The sequence below is a fragment of the Tupaia chinensis genome, unplaced genomic scaffold (assembly GCF_000334495.1).
Source record: "Tupaia chinensis unplaced genomic scaffold, TupChi_1.0 Scaffold000078_1, whole genome shotgun sequence".
NCBI classification, from domain to species: Eukaryota; Metazoa; Chordata; class Mammalia; order Scandentia; family Tupaiidae; genus Tupaia; species Tupaia belangeri.
This window is the reverse complement of record NW_006159539.1, coordinates 8183325-8197881: the sequence shown is the minus strand read 5'-3', so window position 1 is coordinate 8197881 and position 14557 is coordinate 8183325. Positions and strand designations below refer to the sequence as shown.

Here is a 14557-nt window from a genome sequence, read left to right as displayed (position 1 = left end):
AAAAACCTCTCAAAAAAAAAAAAAAAAACTATGCATGAATTTTTTATTTTTTGGAAAAATTGCACCAAGATAAACTTCTACTTTAATTCCACTTTTACACTAACTTTTGGAACTCCCTCCCTCATCAGGAATCCCTCCCTACATATGCACGAGAAAAGGATAAATGACAGAGGCTGTGGAACCACACAGTCCTAGGGGCTGCCATTTTCATCATGACACCCACAAATCCAGGAGAAAACTAAGCAAAGCATTAGTGGGCAGGTCGCAAAAGAGAAGTCAAAATATCCTGTAAGTCTTGAACTCACTAACAATCAAGGAAACACCCAATTTCTTTTTTTTTTTTTTGGAGGGATTTTCACTATAGGGCGCGTGCGCTCGCCAGACAGACAGAGACAGACAGAGAGACAGAAAGTGAGAAATCATCCCCCAGGGGGAATGGTCACACTGCAATCCCTTCTCCTCCATTCTCCTCTCGCGATCTTGGGCACACATGCACATGTGCCCGCTGTGAGTTTTAAGCCACCGGGTCTGGGACACGAACCGCGGTCGACTACGTGGGAGTCCAGTGACATAGCCATTACGCTAACTGCTGGTTCTCCCAATTTCTTTAAATGATCTTTTTGCTTGTTTGTTTTAGTTCTCTATAGGGCATGTGCACATGCTAGAGAAAGAGAGAAAGAGAAAGTGAGAGATCCCCTCCGAGGGGTGGGGAAGATGGCCATGCCACGATCCCCTCTCCTCTATTCTCCTCTCGGGATTCTGAGTCGTAAGCACATGCACCCAGCGTGTTTTTCAAGGAGTCCAGGACTTGAACCATGTAGTCGGCCATATGGGATCCAGCTGCCTTAACCATCACACACTGGTTGCCCACCTCTCAGTTTTCCTTCTTTCTTTTCTTTTTTTACATTTTTTTTATTTTAACTTACTCATTTTTCACCTAAAATTTTAACAACACCAAAAATACAGATTGATACTATCTCCTATCAGGGCAGAATGCAAAACACTGGAGTGTTACTCATGGTACATTCCAGGAGGTCATGTGGCAATTTCTATTTCAATTTTAAATGCTTACACAGTGTAAGCCAGAAATAATCCATTTTCCAGCATCCACCCTAAATAAAGGAAGGGCTGGGGATACAGAAAGAAGGGGAGTCCCATGTCGTGAAAGGATGCGGGTGTTCAGGGGTCAAGTTCCTTGGCTATCCTCAAATCTTTCCCCCACTGTGACTTACACAGAGCAGGGATGATCACATAGCTTCATTTCCTGCTACCTGCCATCCCTGTTATAACCCCACTTCCTCTCTCAGTTTAAATACGGCTCATCTTCTGGGGACCAGCAGATGGCATGGTGGTTAAGGGGCTACATACTCCCATGTGGCCACCCACAGTTTGAGTTCTGGACGTGGTGGCTTGCTTGCCCGCTTTCTCGTTTGTGCTCATGCTCTCTCTCTCTCTCTCTCTCCTGGTCAAATTAAAAATAAATGAGTGAACAAATAAAGTTAAATACATAATTCTTTTAAAACAAAAAATCTGGCCCATCTTCGACACACACACAAATATTGCAGAGGAGCTCGGGGTGCTCCAGGATTAGCTCATGAAGCTTGACTTATTGTCAATGGCTCAATACCTTGTTCATGAAATAGTTTCCAAGTGATATCATACCCGTCCTGGGTATCCTCAGAATGACGACATTAAAGGATTTTTCAAACCCTCCACTGGGGCTCCCCAAGCAGAAGCTGGGCTGGGGGAGTCTTAATGCACCAGCGAAGTCACTGTGAGACGGTGGAGAGCTGGCTGGCTCCACGGCTCCACGCCTCCGCCCCCATCACCTCCTCACTAACTTCCACTATTTACCACAATCCTTTGCTCTCTCAAGACTCATGTTCTGTATAAATCATATTTAGATCCATATGTTATAGCACCTCTATTATGATATATTTCTTACAGATGATGCCTGCTTTTCATTTCATTCTCCAATTCTGGCAGGATTAAAGATAACGCCACTCTGGTATATGGTTTATCCCCTTCAAAACTCATGCTGAAATTTAATTGCCAATGTAAAGTTATTGAGAGGTATTAAGGGGTGATTAAGTCATTAAGAGGGATTAATGCCACTCTTGGGACTGGGTTAATTCTTGTGAGATTTAGCGAGTTCTTGTTCTTGGGGGACTGGATTAATTACCATGAGAACAAGCTGTTAGGGAGCGAGTCCACCTCTTGTATTTTGTCTTTTGTACGTGCCTGCTCACGGCTCACCCGTGCTCCTGCCGCATGTTGCCATGTGTCATATTGTGAGAGTGTGAGGTTCTCGCCAGATGTGGCTACCCAATCTTGAACTTCCCAGGCTCCAGAGGTCCGAGATAAATATTAGGTTGCCAGAAAAGTTACGACGCATTTTTGCATAGGAAAACACACAAAAATATGTCATGACTTTTCTGACAACCCAATAAACCTAGCTTAGGTGTCTCTTACAGTAACAGAAAATGGGTAAGACTAACGACCTATACATATAAAAGTATATTAAATATAGATGATCCCCAGCTTACAATGCTTCAACTTGTTTTCAACTTTATGATGGGACAAAAGCAATGCACACTCAGTGAAGACTGTCCTTTGAGTACCTATACAGGTGTTCTGTTTTTCATTTCAGCGCAGTATTTAATAAACTATGTGGCATAGTCTACACCTTATTATAAAACGGGCTTTGTGTTGGGTAATTTTGCCCAACTATAGGTTAATTCATGCATTCTGAGCAGGCTTAAGGTAGGCTGGGCTAAGCGATGACATTTGGTAGGTTAAGTATATTAATTTTTGTTTTAACTTTGCTATAAGGCACATAAACTTCCTGGAGAGAGACAGGAGGGGAGAGAGGGAGGGAGACAGAGGGGGAGGGAGGGGAGGGAGAAAGGGAGCAAGGGAGGGGGAGAGAGAGAGAGAAGGCATCCTCAAGGGAAATGACCATGTTGCAATCCCTTCTCCTCGAGATCTGGGGCACCCATATGCATATGGCCAGCACGTGTTTCCAGTCGCCAGGTCCAGGACTCAAACTGCATAGTCGGCCACGTAGGATCCAGCCACCTAACTACCACACCACCTGGCTGGCCCTAAATGCACTTCTTACTTACAATATTTTCAGTTTACGATGAATTTATCCTGATGTAAACCCTATTATAAGTCTATAAACAACCGCACTTTTAATCGTATGAAGTGGATTTATGTCGAATCGCCTAACATAGCAGACTACACAGCCAGGAGGAGGGTCTGACATCCAGAGGCATTCTGACCCTACACACCTGTAACTGACCACACCCCTGCCAACATTATGGAAGACCAGAACCATGCGTCTGTTATCTCTCTCTCTCTAGCCTAGTTCAAAGTTGGTAGCCTTTTATTAACCGAGACAGAACTTTTTAGAGTTCCCAAAGTTTTCCTACAATCCATTGTGATCGTTTTTTCCTTTCTTTCATAGTACTTCTTAAAAGTTTGCTTTAGGGACCAGCAGTTAGCGTCATGGCTATGTTGCTGGACTCCCACGTAGTCGACCGTGGTTCGAGTCCCAGATCCGGTGGCTTCAATTCACGCCGGGCGCGTGTGCGTGCGTGCGTGCGTGCGTGCTCGCTCAAGATCCCAAGAGGAGAATGGAGGAGAAGGGATTGTGGCATGGCCATACCCCCGGGGGGTGATTTCTCACTTTCTGTCTCTCTGTCTCTTTCTAGCAAGCGTACATGCCCTGTAGCAAAAACCTCTCCCCCCCCACACAACCCCCCCCAAAACCAAACAAAAATCAAGAAGTATCCTCAAGGGAAATGACCATGTTGCAATCCCTTCTCCTCGAGATCTGGGGCACCCATATGCATATGGCCAGCACGTGTTTCCAGTCGCCAGGTCCAGGACTCAAACTGCATAGTCGGCCACGTAGGATCCAGCCACCTAACTACCACACCACCTGGCTGGCCCTAAATGCACTTCTTACTTACAATATTTTCAGTTTACGATGAATTTATCCTGATGTAAACCCTATTATAAGTCTATAAACAACCGCACTTTTAATCGTATGAAGTGGATTTATGTCGAATCGCCTAACATAGCAGACTACACAGCCAGGAGGAGGGTCTGACATCCAGAGGCATTCTGACCCTACACACCTGTAACTGACCACACCCCTGCCAACATTATGGAAGACCAGAACCATGCGTCTGTTATCTCTCTCTCTCTAGCCTAGTTCAAAGTTGGTAGCCTTTTATTAACCGAGACAGAACTTTTTAGAGTTCCCAAAGTTTTCCTACAATCCATTGTGATCGTTTTTTCCTTTCTTTCATAGTACTTCTTAAAAGTTTGCTTTAGGGACCAGCAGTTAGCGTCATGGCTATGTTGCTGGACTCCCACGTAGTCGACCGTGGTTCGAGTCCCAGATCCGGTGGCTTCAATTCACGCCGGGCGCGTGTGCGTGCGTGCCCAAGATCCCGAGAGGAGAATGGAGGAGAAGGGATTGTGGCATGGCCATACCCCCGGGGGGTGATTTCTCACTTTCTGTCTCTCTGTCTCTTTCTAGCAAGCGTACATGCCCTGTAGCAAAAACCTCTCCCCCCCCACACAACCCCCCCCAAAACCAAACAAAAATCAAGAAGTTTGCTTTAGTCTTTCATGAGAGAAACAGAGCAAGCACCCCCAACAGTCTAGACACTGCAACCCAACTACAGCTTCAGTCAGGCCCGGATCACAGGCGAACGTCTGCCAGGGGTACTTAGGAAGGTCCCCAGACAGAAACTCAGAGCCTCCCTATGTGAGTCAGCCTCACAGAGTGTCATGTCTTATGGCTGTGCCCCATTCAACCCCCTCGGTTAGGACTGCTCTGGATTCCCCAGTAATCTAGAGAAGTAAGTAGAGGTCCAGGCGTTGAGTGGATTACCCAGAGATACTTGACTAGTGCAGCTAGGCTGCAATGAGAAGCTCGGGGTACCTGTCTCCAAGGCTCAAGTATTTTTGTCTCCATCATACTATTTCCGTCTTTGCAGTGAAATCAGGAGTTAATTCCTCCACTCGGGGGTAGATGGGTAGGAAACAGGACCAGAACCGAATGCCTTTCTGGGACTACCACACTGCCGTTCTCAGGTAGATGCGACTGTGGGGGCTCAGGGAGCGACCTAGGATTTTGCAGCCCCCGGGGAAGTGGTGGATATTTCATCACTTAATTCATCTTTTCAGGACACACTGACCGACCGATCTGTCCTCCCAGCTGGGATCTGGCCCTTGGGCCAAGGAACACTATGGCAGGCTGGGTCACCACAGCACCCCCTGAAAAACGCCTGAACGCTCCCCAGAGCAAACCAGGTGCAGACTGAGGTATGAGGCAGCTTTCACAAATGAAGCAGGGCGGGAACCGGCAGTTAGCGTAATAATGGCTATGTCGCTGGACTCCCTCGTAGTCGACCGTGGTTCGTGTCCCGGACCCGGTGGCTTAAAACTCACGCCGGGCGCGTGTGCGTGCGTGCCCAAGATCCCGAGAGGAGAATGGAGGAGAAAGGGATTGCGGCGTGACCATCCCCCCTGGGGGGTGATTTCTCGCTTTCTGTCTCTATGTCTCTCTCTGTCTGTCTGGCGAGCGCACGCGCCCTACAGTGAAAATCTCTAAACAAACAAACAAACAAACAAACAAACAAAAAAACAGAGGTGGCAGGGCAATTTCTCATGATGCCAGATGGCAAGATGGAGTGGCCTGTGGTGCAGGGGGCCACTGCTGTCTCTCCTCCCTCTTACTGTTTTTCCCTAGAAATGTGGATTATACCAGGGGGCAGCTCAGAAGTAAACATAGCAGCTGTTATTTATTGAGACCCAGTTATGTGCCAGTTACCATCTGAGGTGTTTTACATGCATTCCCACAATCTTATGAGGAAAGCACGGTTTTCTCATTTTTGAGAAAAAGAGATACTTCAGAATAGGTGAAGGCTAGGGTCCCAGCCCCATTGTCTCTGACTCCCGTATCTGTTAGAGAATGCTGGCTTCCTTTCTAGTCTTGGGAGAAGAAGAGGTGATGACGTTGATGGGAATGGAGCATTCTGGGAACCGACAAAGCTCTGTAGGTTGCCCATGGAAAACCGGATGCAGTATAGCTGGGACAGCCAGTCAATGGGAGGCCCAACTAGATGCCAGCCACCATTCTAGGTGTTTTCATTTATCTCTACAATCGTATGTGGTAGGGCCAGTAATCTCATTTTTCAGAGAAAGAGGTACTCAAAGTCTCTCCTAAGAATGGTGGAGCCGGGAGGGTTCACTTGAGCCATGTGAGGCTTACACAAGCCATGATGTTACCTGCCCTGCTCAGACTTACAGACTCCAGGTAAGACACAGGAAGTCCGTTGGTCCCAGGATGTCCATGTCATAAAGTCATCAGGTCTCACAGAGACTAGGACCTCTGAGGCAACTGCTGGAGGAGTAGGTATACCCTGATTATCTGCCAACCTTGAGGCTTGACAACACTGGCTTGCTTGCTCTCAGTATCAAAGAACCAGAAATGGTGGTACTAGTGAGTGCTGCTTGGGGACGAAGCAGCAGCAGCGACGCCAGTAATTAAACGTGGCCACCGTCACAGATGTTGGGTCAGAGACTAGTGGCTGCGTTTTCTGGATTCAGCCTGCCTGTGTGTGTGCCAGGAGGTGGGGGGAGGTGGGTCGTGGTCGCTGCACTGTCTCCATAGGGGCAGCAGCCAAGGCAGCGGCACTGCCCAGTATAACCTCCAGTGACAGCGAAGATGCACCGAGCTGCTCCGCTCAATGGCAGTGTATGTGTGTAAGCGAGTCGAGCGGACACCCCTTCCATTCCTCCACTGTATTTCAAAGTTCGTCGGTACCACCCTTAGGCAAGCTTTCTGTCGGAGGTACACCCGCCTATGGGTCCCCTCGCTGGCAGTGCAGAGGAGGCTGGAGAAGGCACAGCAGCTCAGGCAAAGGCTGGGTTGGGCTACAGGGCTGCAGTCACCACATATGGCACTCGGCACGGATGGCAAAGGGGGACATGGGGAAATGAAACATGTAGCTGCCCATGTATGAAAATTGGCCTTTGTGGATCCCCCAAACCCCCATCTGTAAGTCACCCTCCGAGAACACACTTTAATTAAACCCTTTCTTAAATCACTGGCTTCATTTTTTGCTCTCACAGTTAGACAGGTAGCCACTAGTCACATGTGGCTTTTGAGCACTCAAACTGTGGCTAATGCAAGGGAGGAAAGAAATCACTTTTTTTCTTTTTCTTTTCTTTTTTAAGAGATTTTTTGCTACAGGGCATGTCTGCTTGCCAGAGAGACGGAAAGTAAGAAATCAACCCCCAGGGAGGATGGCGATGCCACAGTCCCTTCTCCTCCATTCTCCTCTTGGGATTTTGGGCATGCACGCATGCGTGTGTGTGTGCACACACACACACACACACACACACACACACACACACAGCCTGAGTTTAAGCTGCAAGGTCTCGGACTCAAACTGGTTGACTACATGGGAGTCCAGTGACATAACATGATGTCATCTGCTGGCCCCAGAATTAGAATTTGATTCTAACCGAATTCTATTTCATTGGGATAGTTACTTGTGTCTAGTGGCTGCGACTCCAGCACATGCAGGCTCCAACATTACACTACGTCTTCCTGGAGGTGAACAGGCTTCTCCTGCAGAGTTTCCAAGTCAAAGGGCTAGTGCTTTGGGCAAGTATTAGTCTGGATTCCTTAAGAAATTTTGGTCTAAACTATTTGATTTCCCCCTCCCTATTGGGGAAAAAACCCCACTCTTCCAAGACTGAGACCCCAGAGTCAGGTTGCCACTCAGCCCCTTCGACTGCATAGCAGAATCCCCCCGGAACTAGCTCCGTCCCTGCCACTTCCACGCTCTCTTCCGGGGCACAGAGGAATTTCAGCTGCTGTCTGCCATTGCTGGGGGCTTTGGATTTATGAGGCCACTTCAAGATTTTCCTGCCAAGAAAATGCCAAGCAGCCATTTTTATTGTATCCTTCCTAGCTAGGTGGGGTTGATGAAGTTTACCAAATCCCCAGGCTTCAAACCAAGCAGTGAGACACACGTAACGGGCCAGAAAATGGCCCAGTGGTAAATGCGACACTGACCGTCAACCCCACACGGGAAGGTTCCCAGTTCAAGTCTCAGAACCTTTCCGTGTATATTGGCCAAAGCACGTTCATGATGCAGGGATGGCTGAAGGCTGATGGGAGGTTATGACATCAAGATCCTGTCGGGGATGCTCTGTCTCTCTCCCTCATGCAAATAAAGTTTATAAAAATGATTTTATTTTTCTCTATTTATTATTACTATTTAAGCATTTCCACACAGAGAGAGAGAGAGAAAGGGAAAAGGCAAGCCTCCAGGGTCTGGGACTTGAACCATGATTGACTTTGTTGGAGTCCAGCGCCCTTAACCACCATGCCACCTGCTGGCCCCAGATAAACTATAAACTTTCAAAAAAAAAAAAAGGAGACACAGGTGACCAGCTACTCTTGGATTATCCCTAACCTGCCAAGGGTTGGGAGGAGGGGCGAGGTTCATCATTGTTACTGTACTCTGGGGAAGATGGACAGGATTCAGGACACCTTCTCGGGACCCATATAAGAATTTCCTTCTACATTACGCTAACTGCTGGTTCCCGGAATTTCCTTCTACAGCTAACCCTCTGATTATTATTTTTTTTTTTTCCTGTCTTCCATGTCAAGGGACTTTTACTCAGGGGTGGTTGAAGAGGGAAGAACTGACTGATTTCTGACCAGTCACCATCCTTCAAAGTCTTGAGTTTTGATACTTGAATGTCCAAGCATTCACACTCGTCTGCTTTTCTTGCCTACCAACCTGTTACTGAAGCAATGCATATCTTGCAGCCAGTTTAAATGAGAAAGGACTAAAAAGTGAAAAAGGAATAACTAGATATGAAAATATATGAGCTAAGGCTGCAGAATATTTTCATGCCACCCTAGTCACGGAAATGAGGACCCAAAGCTGAGCGGAATCTACAGAGAGATTGAGAGAGCCTCCTCCTCCTCTCATTGCAATCCCAAGATACCTCCCTGCTGAGAAGATATCCACTCAACTCTTACTGAAAACATTGAGTATCTGAAGTCCCTTTCAGTATTTTCCCATGCCGTGGCTCGGGCTTTGATCTGCCTTGCAGCCTAAGCCTGGCCCTGTAATTTTTCTCCAGGACCTGCCCAGGGTTGCGGTCAGCTGGTCCTCTCCGCAGTCCAGGCAATGATACAGTGGCAGAGTTTGTTGCCAACCGATGCCCAGCTTTCCTCCTCGCTGCCATATCCCCAAGATCAAAGCCAAGTTGAGCACGAGCTTCAAAGGGTTAGCCCAACAGTGAAACCCTCTGTTTCTCACACCAGGGTAAAACAAGCCTCCTCTGGCTTCCGAGGACCAACTCTTTCTAAAGACAGCCACATCCTGTAGCGGCTGAAAGGCACGTCCCATGGCTCAAGACCCTCGGAGAACTCAAAGTGGGTTGTCGCATTCTCTCTCTCTCTCTTTCTTTTTTTTTTTGGAGAGGTTTTGGAGAGGTTTTGGAGAGGTTCCAGGTTCATGTCCAGAGACCTCCCTGACACCACTAGGCACACCCGATGCCCATGATCCAGGGCTGGCTGGGGGTGGATCGTATCAAGACCCTGTTGAGGATACCCTCTCTCTCTTGCTCAGTCATGGAAGAAATAAAATAAACTTAAAAAAACTAAACTAAAAAGGCAGATGCTCTCAAATCCTATACTTAGTGAGGGAATTAAAAAAATATATTAGCGGGATGAAAAGACGTCCTTTGAGCTAGTCAGAAGTTTGCTAAATAATTCAGAAGCTAAGTCTGGTGGGGAGCAGGAAGGAGCGAAAGATTGTTAATGCGACTGATGACTCGCGTAGGAGGACGGGGACATTATGTGGGATCCAAGCAGTGGCCCACGGGGTGATCTGCATGGGGCCTGAGCCCAGCGGGTCAGCCATCCATATGCCTTGCGGGGTGGTGGATAAACAACATAGGGTCAAAGGGCAATGGTGTCCTCGCTCATGTCCCATAAGGAGAGCTCATTGGTGGAGCCTGAACCAGTAAGTTATTATTAATCCGGGCCAGGTTCTCATGGACTCCACACCCCATGCTGACCCCTGTGACCAGCATGCCTCCCCCCACAGTAAGCACAACACCCCAGCCATTACCAGGGTGAACAGGTCCAACAGAACTCAGGGCCCAGCCCTGGGATCTCGAGTGGCACCGCCCTTACAGGGAAGCCCTCTTAGTTACCATACCCTTCCGTGGCACTCCCGGCTGAGGCTCCATAGAATGCCTAATCCCCCATAAGCATGCACACGTGCACACACACACACACACACACCACAGTAGCCGTATCTTGTCCTTTGTCCCCTGCTTCAGTGCCTGGCTGAACTCCCCTGAAAGCTGGGGCTCCCTGAACATGATGGGGAGACTTCAGCATGCTATTTCTCTACCTAGACAGAAGGCCACAGCCATGCTGGTTATTCCAGTTATTTTCAGAAGCCAGGATGGCATCTCTCTCCTCAGGGCCCATCGGGCATTCAGGTGAGACTGGGAGGAGGAGCAGACGCAGTCTTCACTGGGTGGGAGGAGGTACAGGTTGGGGTTAAAATCCACCTCGGACCCTGGGGACCAAGCAGTGACTCCTATTCATGTTTTCCCCTCTTTTTAATCATTGGCTCATAAATTAGGCCCTGGGACTATTTCTACATCTGTCCTAAGCAAAGTAAGAGAGAAAGAGATCTAGCAGTATCACCTCTGACTGTTCTTCTTCTTCATCAAGGTCAGCAAAGTAAGAGAGAAAGAGATCTGGCAGTATCACCTGTGACTTTTCTTCTTCTTCGTCAGGTTAATTCATTTGTCTCTTCCATGAAAGAGAGACGGATGGAAAGAGACAAAGGCACACCCAACAGGGTCATCACACTGACCACTCCCAGGCTCGGGCAGCCAGAATTAAATGCACACACATACCCGGTGTACTCAGGATGGTCCCAGGACACAAACCCAGAACCTTTCCCATGTGGTTCAGTTGTGTTACTCTGCCCCACTGCCTGGCCCTAGGGTGTGACTCTTGTGTTGGGTACATAACACTTCATGTCTCATTCTCTACACACCACAATATTTTGCTGGAAAAAAAAACCCACCCAAGTATTTTTTTTTCTAATTAGCAGAACTTGAAGGAAACAATAGAAATGAGAGGAGAAAGTGGGTAGGACTTGATGTGTACTGCAGGGCCTCTCACTCAATTATTCTCATGACAGCTCGATGAAGGAGCTACTGTACGACAGCTTTGCAGATGGAGACACCAAGGTCCAGGGAGCTGACTCCACTAGCCTCAAACCATAAAGCTAACAATCGGTGCAGGTGCACCTTGGTCTCAGGTACGACTCCAGAGCATAAGTTTACCTTGGGAAGTTAGAAAACGGGGGTTGTGAGTTTCCAATAAGGGACTATGTGTACCCACTACTTAGCTGAGAGCCTGGCATGTAATAAATCCTAAATATTCTAGTCCTTTCTTCACATAGGAACAGATTTTTTTAAATTTTTGCTATAGGAGGCTTGCATTTGGCTGAAGACAGAAACAGACAAAGTAAGAAAGCACCCCTCAGAGGGGTGGCCATGCCACAATCCCTTCTCCTCCATTCTTCTCTCAGGATTTCAGGCGTGCATGCACATGTGCCTAGAGTGTTTTTCAAGCCTCCAGGTCTGGAACTCAAATTGCATTGTCAGCCATTGTGGGACCCAGCCTGGTTAGCCCAGGAATGGATTTTTAAAAAAGATAAGTAGGAACCAGCAGATGGCATAATGGTTACAGCACTGGACTCCCATGTAGTCAACTGTGGTTTGAATCCCGGCCCTGGCGGCTTCAAACTCACACCAGGCTCATGTGTGTGCATGCCCAAGATCCCGAGAGGAGAATGGAGAAGGGATTGTGATGTGGCCATGACCCCGAGGGGTGATTTCTCACTTTCTGTCTCTCCAGTAAACATACGTGCCCCATAGCAAAAATCTCTCCCTACACACACACACACACACACACACACACACACACACAAAATTAGCCTGACAGGTTGGTGTGACTGTAATCATTTAAAACGCACACAATTTAGGTATCATCCAGCCATTGGGGTATTTTAGGAATTGAAACACCCACTGGAGTTCCCTAACCTTTCTGTGCGGCCACAGACAAGTCAGGCAACTTCTCTGAGCTTCCAGTTGCATGGTGAACACGATTTAAGTGCATCTTCCCAAGTCCCTTTAACCTGGTCAGTCCCAACCCAGGAACTTCAGCTTGGTGAACGCAGGAACTAGGGCAATCACGCATGCCAAGCATCAGCCACAGAGAGGGAAAATACAACTTTTTAACACCCCTCCCATACACACACTTATTTTCTAATTGCATGTAGAATTTGTTATTAAGAAATTACAAATTTGGGGGACCAGCAGTTAGCATAATGGCTATGTCGCTGAACTCCTATATAGTCGACCACGGTTCAAGTCCTAGAACCCAGTAGCTTAAATTCATGTCGGGCGCATGTGCGTGCATGCCCAAGATCCCAAGGGGAGAATGGAGGAGAAGGGATTGCGGTGTGGCCATCCCCCCTGGGGAGTGATTTCTCACTTTCTGTCTCTCTAGTGAGTGCATGTGCCCTACAGAAAGAACCTCTCCAAAAAATAAAAATAAAAAAAAAAAAGAAATTACAAATTTTCTTCAAGGCACGACAGACCTCAGAATACACTTTCATCATTAAGAATTTACTGGTGTCTTTTGTCTGCAACTGCCATCTTCCAATAACTCACTAAAATGACGAACACAATGCGAAAGAGGAGAGGCACCCGATATATGGTCTCGAGGTCTTTTAGAAAACCTGGAGTGGTTCCTTTGGCAACATACATGCAAATCTACAAGAAAGGTGATACTGTAGACATCAAGGGAATGGGGACTGTTCACAAAGGAATGCCCCACAAAAGATACCGTGGCAAAACTGGAAGAGTCTACAACGCTACCCAGCATGCTGTTGGCATTGTTGTAAACAAGCTAAGGGCGAGATTCTTGCCTAGAGAAACAATGTGCGTCTTGAACATTTTAAGCATTCTGAGAGAAGAGACAGCTTTCTAAAATGTGTGAAAGGAAATGACCAGAAAATAAGGAAGCCAAAGAGAAAGGTACCTGGGTTCAACTGAAGCGCCAGCCTGCCTCACCCAGAGAAGCACACTTGGTGAGAACCAATGGAAAGGAGCCTGAGCGTCTGGAACCTATTCCCTACGAATTCATGACATGATGGGTGTTAAAATCAACTAGGGTCTATTAAAAAAAGAATTTATCCTTTCTGTCTGGTGGCAGCCATCAGGTAAGCCAAGATGGGCGCGTACAAGTACATCCAGGAGCTGTGGCGGAAGAAGCAGTCCAACGTGATGCGCTTTCTCCTGCGTGTCCGCTGCTGGCAGTACCGCCAGCTCTCGGCGCTGCACAGGGCGCCCCACCCCACCTGGCCGGATAAAGAGCAAAGACTGGGCTACAAGGCGAAGCAAGGTTATGTGATATACAGGATTCATGTGCGGCGTGTAGGCCGTAAACGTCCAGTCCCCATGGGTGCAACCTATGGCAAGCCTGGTGCTCAAGTTTGCTCGGAGCCTCCAGTCTGTTGCAGAGGAGCGAGCTGGACACCCCTGTGGGGCTCTCAGAGTCCTGAATTCTTACTGGGTGGGTGAAGATTCCACATACAAATTCTGCGAGGTTATCCTCATTGATCCATTCCATAAAGCTCTCAGAAGAAACCCTGACACCCGGTGGATTACCAAGCCAGTCCACAAGCACAGGGAGATGCGTGGGCTGACATCCGCAGGTCGCAAGTGCCGAGGACTTGGAAAGGGCCACAAATTCCACCACACAATTGGTGGCTCTCACCTTGCAGCTTGGAGAAGGTGCAATACTTACCAGCTCCACCGTTACCAGTAATCTAAGAAATGTTTGTAAAATTCATACCTAATAAACAATTTAGGACAGTCAAAAAAATTAAAAAAAGAATTTATTGGCTATAGGCCAGCCATAGTGGGCAGCCACAACGCCATGGCCTGTAATACTAAAGTCATACAGGAAAGTCCCAGGTCTGCATCCTGAGCCCTCTTCCTGCAGCTGGGTAATGTCTGTGATCCTGGCTGGCTTGATGTTGAGCGGGTGGATCATAGTGTGAAAATCCTGTTAGGGTGTCCTCCACCACCCCCCATTCATCTGTCTGTCTCTCCCTCCCATGGGAGCGATGGCTTAGCTACCTTTTCTAAACTTAGCCACTCAATGCCCAAAGTCTGTCTGTGAGGAAGACATTGTTCCAGTAGGCAATGTCCAACCAAGTCTGCCATGGACAGGGCCTCAGAAGAGAGGGAGGGGGAACCAGCAGTTAGCGTAATGGCTATGTCACTGGACTCCCACGTAGTCGACCGCGGTTCGCGTCCCGGACCCGGTGGCTTAAAACTCACGCCGGGCGCATGTGCATGCGTGCCCAAGATCCCGAGAGGAGAATGGAGGAGCAGGGCTTGC

General features: G+C 47.9%; 1 pseudogene; it reads left to right on the top strand.

Moving 5' to 3' along the window:
* Nucleotides 1–13359: 13359 nt before the first annotated feature.
* Nucleotides 13360–13978, top strand: LOC102487748 (60S ribosomal protein L15 pseudogene; annotated as a pseudogene).
* Nucleotides 13979–14557: the final 579 nt, after the last annotated feature.